General features: G+C 35.0%; 1 long non-coding RNA gene across 1 annotated transcript in view; it reads left to right on the top strand.

Annotated features, from left to right (window-relative positions):
• The first annotated feature begins 527 nt into the window (after positions 1 to 527).
• Positions 528 to 12,433, top strand: part of LOC117334660 — a 30,866-nt gene continuing 18,960 nt past the window's right edge. Inside the window, exon 1 of the long non-coding RNA XR_004534206.1 lies at positions 528 to 820. This is a non-coding gene — a long non-coding RNA (uncharacterized LOC117334660). The remainder of the gene's footprint in view (positions 821 to 12,433) is intronic.

Genomic DNA, 12,433 nt, shown 5'->3' with positions numbered 1-12,433 from the left:
CCGACATGACGGGTATCTCTCATGCATTACCATGAACCCAAAGTGAAATGGTATGACAATTCCGTGAAGTTTCTCAACGAAATCTACGATTTTCTTCCAATAATGACATTTAATTTCACTTTTTTGATGTGCATATATTTATAGTTAATAATTTCCAAGCTTTATTTGTACACTGTATAGAAAAAAGTTTACTACAGAACCGATAGGGCACGCCTTTCTGTAGAATTACTGTAGGAAACATTTACTATGAAATTAATCATTTCATACATTTAGTATATAAACGCTCTGACAAACATTTACCATAGAACCGCTATGGGTGTACTTTATCATAGAGCCGTTATGGTAGACAATTACCGTAGATCCGGTACCGCTTTGATAGACATGTACTCATTAACCGGTATGATAGACCTTTAACCATTGGTCACTATGACAGACGATAGAAGCCCTGTCTATATTTACACTTATAGAAACAACATAATAGATTTGTTTTGCGTAACCGTCACGGTTGGAAGGTGTCTCTTTATACCAGGAAAAACCCAACTTGATCTTGCATACCTTACAGTACGTCCGGCTCAGATTTAGTCACAATGTGACCAAAGTAAAGAGCAAGATGTAAGTTTTAAATCCAATTGTATCCTGGCACATTCCTCATCTGCTTCTGGCCATGTTGTGTTTTACCATATAATGACTTGATGCGTCGTATAGAGAGATCGTGAACTCCAATATTGGGCGTGATTCATCGTAAAAGATCGACTACAGAACAAAGAGTCGATTTGACACACCCTACAACTGCACATGGATATTTACCTTAATTAAGGAGGTATGGTATGATTTCTATTGTGAAACATAAGACATAAGGGGGACTTTGAGTTTATGTTTATATTATTAATATGTCCTTGTACAAATGTGTGGGATTGAGACATATCATATTTGAACATTTGCCTGCATGAGCATAAATGTATCCGTATATGCATAATACATATATGTGCACATGACTGTGGTTAAACAGAGTTCAACAACAGGTTGGTGTGTTAGGTTTCCTCGTTTAGTGTATGTCGTCTGCTAAATTTTGTGTTCATATAGTACAACTGCATGCATCACAGGTGAGTGAAATATGACGGGGTAGAATGTTGTTTTGAATAATGGCTACACACAGTGAAGACGCGTTCCCATTACAGTCTATGCAGTTTAATTTGAGTACTAGTTTCAGTAGGTTTCTCAAAGCATCTTAAATAAATACAATAATATCCACAATTAAAAGGACGTTTCTATTATTGAATCGATATCAAATATGTAATGACAAAAGCAAGCTTCCATATAATAATTTATTGATGAAAATCAATTATTTGACATCAAATGGGATATTTTATCACCAGAGTAGAATGATAGCTGCTGGCCAACATCCATTCTCATTTCTTAAGAATATTTCTGTTGTCACGGGATTATTTAGTATAATGGACAGTGACTGGCTCATTACCGAAATTGGTTATGATGTATTTGTTTGTTGACACTGTGGTTTATGGTTTGTTTGTGTGTTGACACTGTGGTATATGCAATATTTGTGTGTTGACACTGTGGTATATGCAGTATTTGTGTGTTGACACTGTGATATATGCTATATTTGTGTGTTGACACTGTGGTTTATGATATGTTTGTGTGTTGACACTGTGGTATATGGTGTATTTCTTTGTTGGCACTGTGATATACTGTATTTGTGTGTTGACACTGTGGTATATGGCGTATTTGTGTGTTGACACTGTAGATTATGGTGTATTTGTTTGTTGACACATTGGATTATGGTGTATTTGTGTGTTGACACTGTGGTATATGCAATATTTCTGTGTTGACACTGTGGTATATGCTGTATTTGTGTGTTGACACTGTGGTTTATGATATGTTTGTGTGTTGACACTGTGGTATATGGTGTATTTCTTTGTTGGCACTGTGGTATATACTGTATTTGTGTGTTGACACTGTGGTATATGGTGTATTTGTGTGTTGACACTGGTATATACTGTATTTGTGTGTTGACACTATGGGACATGCTGTATTTGTGTGTTGACACTGTGGATTATTCAGTCTTTGTGTGTTGAGAATGTGGTGTATACTGTATTTGTGTGATGACACTGGGGTATACATGATATATTTGAGGTGAAACTGTGATGTATGCTATATTTCTGTGTTGACAGAGTGGTATATACTGTATTTGTGTGTTACCACTGTGGTACATGTTGATATCCTTTATTTCTTTGTTGACACTGTGTTAGGTGTCCTTCACCTGACGCTCTGGCAAATGTATCCTTATTTATCCCGTTTTGGTTGATGTGTCGCTGTGATGACATTTTATTTGATATGTCTTTATATTAACGTCTTGTTTGACTCGTCCTTAACCTGAGCTGTTATAAATGTATCAATACCATACCGTTTTGCTTGATGTGTCCTTAACCTGACGCTGTCGTAAATGTGTCCTTATAATGACGTCTGTGTTATGTGTCCTTCACCTGACGCTGTGGTAAATGTTTCCATATATTAACGTCTATGTTATTAGTCCTTAACCTGACGCTGTGGTAAATGTGTCCTATAATGACGTCTGTGGCATGTGTCCCTCACCTGACGCTGTGGTAAATGTGTCCTTATATTGACGTTTTGTGTTACGTGTTCTTTACTCGACCATGAAGTAAATGCGTCTTTTTGGTGGCGTTTTCTTTTATGTGTCCTTAAACTGACGCTGTGATACATGTATTCTTATGATGAGGTTTTGTGGTATGCGTCCCTTACTTGTCGCCGTGATAAATGTATTATTATGATAACGTTTTGTTGTATGTGGCCTTTACCTGTCGCTATGGTAAATGTGTCCTTTTTGTGTGATGTGCGATTTTTCTGATGATTTAATGGTCCAGTATATTCCTGCCTTTCGTCCTCCAAACATGCTTGTGGGGCATAAAGTCTAACACAAATATCACGCTAGAGTTTTGATGCGACTTTAATCTAATAAGTAAAGGTGTCAAGCTCGAAAATGTGGTCCATCAGTCCGATGACACTGTAAGATCGGACGTCAGTACCTCCAATATTTGTGGTACCATCGTTTTGCACTGATAGGACGAAGGCGATCACATAATACCAAACAGTCTGATAGTGTTAATGCTGAGTTACAGATGGTTTTTAATGTTTGATTTTAATTTAAGTACACTTTGTAATGGCAGGATTCATGATTAAGATATGCTGGACAAACAATAAATGGCTATCGTGAATGCACTGATTAAAGTACGCGTAAATCCTGGCTTCATTGAATGTCTCTTGTCATTTACTCAGACCTAACTAACTTAATAGATTTTGTTCGTAATCTAGCATTTCAAATGTATAATTCTAAATACAGACTTCATACATATTGTATTTACACAATGCAATGATTACATTGATTAAGATAAACTAATGTATTTTCACTGAAAGATTCACAGGAAAAGATGCGTAATGGTAAAGTTGCCTATCAGACATGCACTTAATTATGATGAGAATTGTTAAGATTTAAATAAAAAAAAATGTCATATTTCCATGTTGAGTTTTAACAATACGTATATATAATCAAATCAGGATCATTTAAACATCAAGTAAAACAGGCAAAAAACAATCTTGCATACTCCTACAAAGCTGGCCTCGATATCTGTATGCACATTATGGCTTCGATATGGGTGTCATGTCTAACTGCTGGGTGGGACATTTTTTTACCTTTGTGGTTAGATAACCACGCCGTACATTTAAACGGTGACAGGATCTCGACCGACTTAAACGACAATATTATACTCTGCATCATTATTCACATAGCTGTATTTTATCGGCGCTCGTGACATAAAGACGATTTTTACTTAAGAGCAAAGGCGATAGTTAGTGACATATTGGTGAGTCATTATTTAACTAGATAGTTGGACCTGGTGTATCACGGGGACTCACTTTTCTTTGGGAAGGCACCTATGGAGGATCTTTTCACAAAGTCATTGTTAGATTCTGTCGCTAAGTGTCGATATGTGCTTATGTGTTTAATTATTTACATTACCTATGTGGTAGCACACTACAGTAGGACAAACTGGCCATGGGCTATTTTTTTGTTAAGCAAATAACTCCTGTATTATGATTTGCATAAAAAATGAAAAAAATAAATGTATACTATAATTGGTATAGTCAGTATGAAGTAGTATATACAGGCTTCACATTTGTTAAAGGACTCAAACAACTAAATCAGTCAATCAGCTTGTGTTTCATGTAAACCAAGTCCCTGAGGAGAATGTGTTTCTTAGGTTTGAAGCTGTTTTCCTGAGTAATTAATATATGAAATGGGTACTTTCTATATACGAGAATAAAGTGTAGGGTCTTGAGGTTTAAAAAATCAAAAATATACACTCCTACTGAAAATATAATTGCGTAGGTAGGGGTTCCCCAGTGTACTGTTAATTTCAGGGTTACTGTCTTATATGCCATTAAACCTATACAATAACAGCATTTATCCAATAGAAAAAACTTCAAACTTTAATTTGATATGAATTTCACATTATTTGAACTTCAAACGAGCGAATAAAGGGATTGAGTCACTAGTAATAACATATAGTAAATTATTTAGTTGTGTGAGTCCTTTAAAGGTAACTACCACATGTCTAGGTGACCCTGACCTCCAGGTTTAATGACGTCTTTATTGTCCTTCATCACGTTGTGATAATGTTTCAATTAGGTCTAAAGTTTAATAAATACAATATACCCAATGTAAAATGTTTCTATTATTGGTCGTATCAAATTGTATGTCCTACAACTGAGCTCATGATAATGTTTATATGAAAATTTTATTTACTCAATGATTTTATCACCATGAGTAAATGGCTATGCTGGCCTTAAACATCCGGATTCATTTCTTAGATATTTTGTTGTACGCGTTATTTGGTATAATGGACGTGTGCTCTTACCGCATTGGTATAGTGTTTTTTGTTGATGTGGTTTGTTTGTTTTTGTTGACACTGTGGTATTCAAATTTGTGGTGCATGTGTATATGCTAGAGTTTGTGTGTTACACTGTGAATAGCTAATTGTTTACACTGTGGTATGTATGTGGTGTTACACGTGATATGGGTATTCTTTGTTGGCATGTATATACTATTTGTGTTACATGCTGGTTAATGGCTTTTATGTTGACACTGTAGATTATGGTGTATTTGTTTGTTGACACATTGGATTATGGTGTATTTGTGTGTTGACACTGTGGTATATGCAATATTTCTGTGTTGACACTGTGGTATATGCTGTATTTGTGTGTTGACACTGTGGTTTATGATATGTTTGTGTGTTGACACTGTGGTATATGGTGTATTTCTTTGTTGGCACTGTGGTATATACTGTATTTGTGTGTTGACACTGTGGTATATGATGTATTTGTGTGTTGACACTGGTATATACTGTATGTGTGTGTTGACACTATGGGACATGCTGTATTTGCGTGTTGGCACTGTGGATTATTCAGTCTTTGTGTGTTGAGAATGTGGTGTATACTGTATTTGTGTGATGACACTGGGGTATACATGATATATTTGAGGTGAAACTGTGATGTATGCTATATTTCTGTGTTGACAGAGTGGTATATACTGTATTTGTGTGTTACCACTGTGGTACATGTTGATATCCTTTATTTCTTTGTTGACACTGTGTTAGGTGTCCTTCACCTGACGCTCTGGCAAATGTATCCTTATTTATCCCGTTTTGGTTGATGTGTCGTTGTGATGACATTTTATTTGATATGTCTTTATATTAACGTCTTGTTTGACTCGTCCTTAACCTGAGCTGTTATAAATGTATCAATACCATACCGTTTTGCTTGATGTGTCCTTAACCTGACGCTGTGGTAAATGTGTCCTTATAATGACGTCTGTGTTATGTGTCCTTCACCTGACGCTGTGGTAAATGTTTCCATATATTAACGTCTATGTTATTAGTCCTTAACCTGACGCTGTGGTAAATGTGTCCTATAATGACGTCTGTGGCATGTGTCCCTCACCTGACGCTGTGGTAAATGTGTCCTTATATTGACGTTTTGTGTTACGTGTTCTTTACTCGACCATGAAGTAAATGCGTCTTTTTGGTGGTGTTTTCTTTTATGTGTCCTTAAACTGACGCTGTGATACATGTATTCTTATGATGAGGTTTTGTGGTATGCGTCCCTTACTTGTCGCCGTGATAAATGTATTATTATGATAACGTTTTGTTGTATGTGACCTTTACCTGTCGCTATGGTAAATGTGTCCTTTTTGTGTGATGTGCGATTTTTCTGATGATTTAATGGTCCAGTATATTCCTGCCTTTCGTCCTCCAAACATGCTTGTGGGGCATAAAGTCTAACACAAATATCACGCTAGAGTTTTGATGTGACTTTAATCTAATAAGTAAAGGTGTCAAGCTCGAAAATGTGGTCCATCAGTCCGATGACACTGTAAGATCGGACGTCAGTACCTCCAATATTTGTGGTACCATCGTTTTGCACTGATAGGACGAAGGCGATCACATAATACCAAACAGTCTGATAGTGTTAATGCTGAGTTACAGATGGTTTTTAATGTTTGATTTTAATTTAAGTACACTTTGTAATGGCAGGATTCATGATTAAGATATGCTGGACAAACAATAAATGGCTATCGTGAATGCACTGATTAAAGTACGCGTAAATCCTGGCTTCATTGAATGTCTCTTGTCATTTACTCAGACCTAACTAACTTAATAGATTTTGTTCGTAATCTAGCATTTCAAATGTATAATTCTAAATACAGACTTCATACATATTGTATTTACACAATGCAATGATTACATTGATCTATGATAAACTAATGTATTTTCACTGAAAGATTCACAGGAAAAGATGCGTAATGGTAAAGTTGCCTGTCAGACATGCACTTAATTATGATGAGAATTGTTAAGATTTAAATAAAAAAAAATGTCATATTTCCATGTTGAGTTTTAACAATACGTATATATAATCAAATCAGGATCATTTAAACATCAAGTAAAACAGGCAAAAAACAATCTTGCATACTCCTACAAAGCTGGCCTCGATATCTGTATGCACATTATGGCTTCGATATGGGTGTCATGTCTAACTGCTGGGTGGGACATTTTTTTACCTTTGTGGTTAGATAACCACGCCGTACATTTAAACGGTGACAGGATCTCGACCGACTTAAACGACAATATTATACTCTGCATCATTATTGACATAGCTGTATTTTATCGGCGCTCGTGACATAAAGACGATTTTTACTTAAGAGCAAAGGCGATAGTTAGTGACATATTGGTGAGTCATTATTTAACTAGATAGTTGGACCTGGTGTATCACGGGGACTCACTTTTCTTTGGGAAGGCACCTATGGAGGATCTTTTCACAAAGTCATTGTTAGATTCTGTCGCTAAGTGTCGATATGTGCTTATATGTTTAATTATTTACATTACCTATGTGGTAGCACTCTACAGTAGGACAAACTGGCCATGGGCTATTTTGTTGTTAAGCAAATAACTCCTGTATTATGATTTGCATAAAAAATGAAAAAAATAAATGTATACTATAATTGGTATAGTCAGTATGAAGTAGTATATACAGGCTTCACATTTGTTAAAGGACTCAAACAACTAAATCAGTCAATCAGCTTGTGTTTCATGTAAACCAAGTCCCTGAGGAGAATGTGTTTCTTAGGTTTGAAGCTGTTTTCCTGAGTAATTAATATATGAAATGGGTACTTTCTATATACGAGAATAAAGTGTAGGGTCTTGAGGTTTGGAAAATCAAAAATATACACTCCTACTGAAAATAGAATGGCGTAGGATTCGAGGTGTAAAAAGGCGGGAATTCCCCAGGTAGGGGTTCCCCAGTGTACTGTTAATTTCAGGGTTACTGTCTTCCGAGTACCCATGTGCTCTTATATGCCATTAAACCTATACAATAACAGCATTTATCCGATAGAAACAATTTCAAACTTTAATTTGATATGAATTTCACATCATTTGAACTTCAAACGAGCGAATAAAGGGATTGGGTCACTAGTAATAACATATAGTAAATTATTTAGTTGTGTGAGTCCTAAAACAAAAATTGATAAATTGGTTCCGGATTTTCCGCAAGTGTGTTTAAAATCGAAGTCGACAGAAAAGGTGAGATAACGGGAAACTTAATTTACAACATATGTCAAAACCAGATTAATTCTGTCTTTGGGATAGAGATATTTAATTTTAAATAGGAGTCAATTTTTGAGGATTTTTAAGCTGTTACCATGGTATTCACAGCTATAAAAATCTTAGAAAATATCGGTTTACTTATCTTTCAGAGCTGTATCAAAATTGCAAATGTTGTACAGATTACAAATAATTATACTTTATTAGAGGTTATATGTAGGGTTAACTTTGCCATATTTTTTCAGAATTGGGAATTTTTACTGTACACTACTACCTGTATGACTTCAAAAACTTATCTACGTAAGACTTTTTTGTGTAGTTTTCTAATTAATCCGTTTCGTAGTCACTTAATATTAGTTTAGACCAGTACAACTTACTAATGTAGCTGTCTGAATTGCTTGTATTGTGTTTCAGCTCATTTTTAGGTATTACCTACAGTTTTTCTTTTGGCCATATTATTTTCATATTAGTCGGAATTCCGGCTATATGACAACAAGTGGGAACATCTTTGTTTTCAGACATGATTCTGGATTCATATACACAAGTAGATATCATTTTTGTGTTGACCAGTGATGTGAGATTGCTGTGTGGGAAATTCCCCATTGGAAATCTTAGATATTTAAAAAGTTTACTGTACTTTCGGCGAATTTTCTCAGAATGCAATGAGAATTAATTTCAGTGGGTGTTATATACATATGGTAGAGTATCTCTGCTAATGATATTGAAGGATTAAAGGATAATGACGTCTGTCCGGTCAGTCGAGCGTCATTACAGCAGCTTAATTGTCCCCCCCCCCATTCTGACAGATCACTCAGACACCCCACCTGAGGGAGCAGAACGGCTATGTTTGATTCCCAGATTAAATCTGGTTACCAATGTTTATTTATATCAAATAAGCATACTCTTCACCAGTACAAGACACACTCCTAGTGCCTCCAGTCTCTTTACATGTTTTAAAAAATCTTGGTTTTTTAATCAATTTTTAGGTATTTATTATATAATTATTTAAAAGTTGATAAAACGGCATTGAATTCGGTTATAAGTTTCAAATCATTAGTTTATCAAGGGTACATATGTTTGTCACAATGCTCCAATTTAGAAAAAATATATAATGTTTAAAACTGATAGGTAAACGAGGGTATCAATATAGGTGAGGTCATTGTTACTCTTGGCACGGTCAAGGTCAGATGTGCCAGCACATCAATGGAGACAATCTGCTATTACAGGAGAACTGCTGAATGCAGGTTGCTGTGACTTGAGAATTGTATCTGCAGAACATTAAAGATTATTTTTTATGAGTTTACGGCTAAAGAAAAAAATAAAGATTTGCTCTTAAAGGACTCACACAACTAAATCAGCCAATCAGCTTGTGTTTCATGTAAACCAAGTCCCTGAGGAGAATGTGTTTCTTAGTTTTGAAGCTGTTTTCCTGAGTAATTAATATATGAAATGGGTACTTTCTATATACGAGAATAAAGTGTAGGGTCTTGAGGTTTGGAAAATCAAAAATATACACTCCTACTGAAAATAGAATGGCGTAGGATTCGAGGTGTAAAAAGGCGGGAATTCCCCAGGTAGGGGTTCCCCAGTGTACTGTTAATTTCAGGGTTACTGTCTTCCGAGTACCCATGTGCTCTTATATGCCATTAAACCTATACAATAACAGCATTTATCCGATAGAAACAATTTCAAACTTTAATTTGATATGAATTTCACATCATTTGAACTTCAAACGAGCGAATAAAGGGATTGGGTCACTAGTAATAACATATAGTAAATTATTTAGTTGTGTGAGTCCTAAAACAAAAATTGATAAATTGGTTCCGGATTTTCCGCAAGTGTGTTTAAAATCGAAGCCGACAGAAAAGGTGAGATAACGGGAAACTTAATTTACAACATATGTCAAAACCAGATTAATTCTGTCTTTGGGATAGAGATATTTAATTTTAAATAGGAGTCAATTTTTGAGGATTTTTAAGCTGTTACCATGGTATTCACAGCTATAAAAATCTTAGAAAATATCGGTTTACTTATCTTTCAGAGCTGTATCAAAATTGCAAATGTTGTACAGATTACAAATAATTATACTTTATTAGAGGTTATATGTAGGGTTAACTTTGCCATATTTTTTCAGAATTGGGAATTTTTACTGTACACTACTACCTGTATGACTTCAAAAACTTATCTACGTAAGACTTTTTTGTGTAGTTTTCTAATTAATCCGTTTCGTAGTCACTTGATATTAGTTTAGACCAGTACAACTTACTAATGTAGCTGTCTGAATTGCTTGTATTGTGTTTCAGCTCATTTTTAGGTATTACCTACAGTTTTTCTTTTGGCCATATTATTTTCATATTAGTCGGAATTCCGGCTATATGACAACAAGTGGGAACATCTTTGTTTTCAGACATGATTCTGGATTCATATACACAAGTAGATATCATTTTTGTGTTGACCAGTGATGTGAGATTGCTGTGTGGGAAATTCCCCATTGGAAATCTTAGATATTTAAAAAGTTTACTGTACTTTCGGCGAATTTTCTCAGAATGCAATGAGAATTAATTTCAGTGGGTGTTATATACATATGGTAGAGTATCTCTGCTAATGATATTGAAGGATTAAAGGATAATGACGTCTGTCCGGTCAGTCGAGCGTCATTACAGCAGCTTAATTGTCCCCCCCCCATTCTGACAGATCACTCAGACACCCCACCTGAGGGAGCAGAACGGCTATGTTTGATTCCCAGATTAAATCTGGTTACCAATGTTTATTTATATCAAATAAGCATACTCTTCACCAGTACAAGACACACTCCTAGTGCCTCCAGTCTCTTTACATGTTTTAAAAAATCTTGGTTTTTTAATCAATTTTTAGGTATTTATTATATAATTATTTAAAAGTTGATAAAACGGCATTGAATTCGGTTATAAGTTTCAAATCATTAGTTTATCAAGGGTACATATGTTTGTCACAATGCTCCAATTTAGAAAAAATATATAATGTTTAAAACTGATAGGTAAACGAGGGTATCAATATAGGTGAGGTCATTGTTACTCTTGGCACGGTCAAGGTCAGATGTGCCAGCACATCAATGGAGACAATCTGCTATTACAGGAGAACTGCTGAATGCAGGTTGCTGTGACTTGAGAATTGTATCTGCAGAACATTAAAGATTATTTTTTATGAGTTTACGGCTAAAGAAAAAAATAAAGATTTGCTCTTAAAGGACTCACACAACTAAATCAGCCAATCAGCTTGTGTTTCATGTAAACCAAGTCCCTGAGGAGAATGTGTTTCTTAGTTTTGAAGCTGTTTTCCTGAGTAATTAATATATGAAATGGGTACTTTCTATATACGAGAATAAAGTGTAGGGTCTTGAGGTTTGGAAAATCAAAAATATACACTCCTACTGAAAATAGAATGGCGTAGGATTCGAGGTGTAAAAAGGCGGGAATTCCCCAGGTAGGGGTTCCCCAGTGTACTGTTAATTTCAGGGTTACTGTCTTCCGAGTACCCATGTGCTCTTATATGCCATTAAACCTATACAATAACAGCATTTATCCGATAGAAACAATTTCAAACTTTAATTTGATATGAATTTCACATCATTTGAACTTCAAACGAGCGAATAAAGGGATTGGGTCACTAGTAATAACATATAGTAAATTATTTAGTTGTGTGAGTCCTAAAACAAAAATTGATAAATTGGTTCCGGATTTTCCGCAAGTGTGTTTAAAATCGAAGCCGACAGAAAAGGTGAGATAACGGGAAACTTAATTTACAACATATGTCAAAACCAGATTAATTCTGTCTTTGGGATAGAGATATTTAATTTTAAATAGGAGTCAATTTTTGAGGATTTTTAAGCTGTTACCATGGTATTCACAGCTATAAAAATCTTAGAAAATATCGGTTTACTTATCTTTCAGAGCTGTATCAAAATTGCAAATGTTGTACAGATTACAAATAATTATACTTTATTAGAGGTTATATGTAGGGTTAACTTTGCCATATTTTTTCAGAATTGGGAATTTTTACTGTACACTACTACCTGTATGACTTCAAAAACTTATCTACGTAAGACTTTTTTGTGTAGTTTTCTAATTAATCCGTTTCGTAGTCACTTAATATTAGTTTAGACCAGTACAACTTACTAATGTAGCTGTCTGAATTGCTTGTATTGTGTTTCAGCTCATTTTTAGGTATTACCTACAGTTTTTCTTTTGGCCATATTATTTTCATAT

Source organism: Pecten maximus, chromosome 9, assembly GCF_902652985.1.
Source record: "Pecten maximus chromosome 9, xPecMax1.1, whole genome shotgun sequence".
Taxonomy (NCBI): Eukaryota; Metazoa; Mollusca; class Bivalvia; order Pectinida; family Pectinidae; genus Pecten; species Pecten maximus.
Note: the sequence above shows the minus strand (reverse complement) of the source record. Positions and strands in the feature narration are given on the sequence as shown.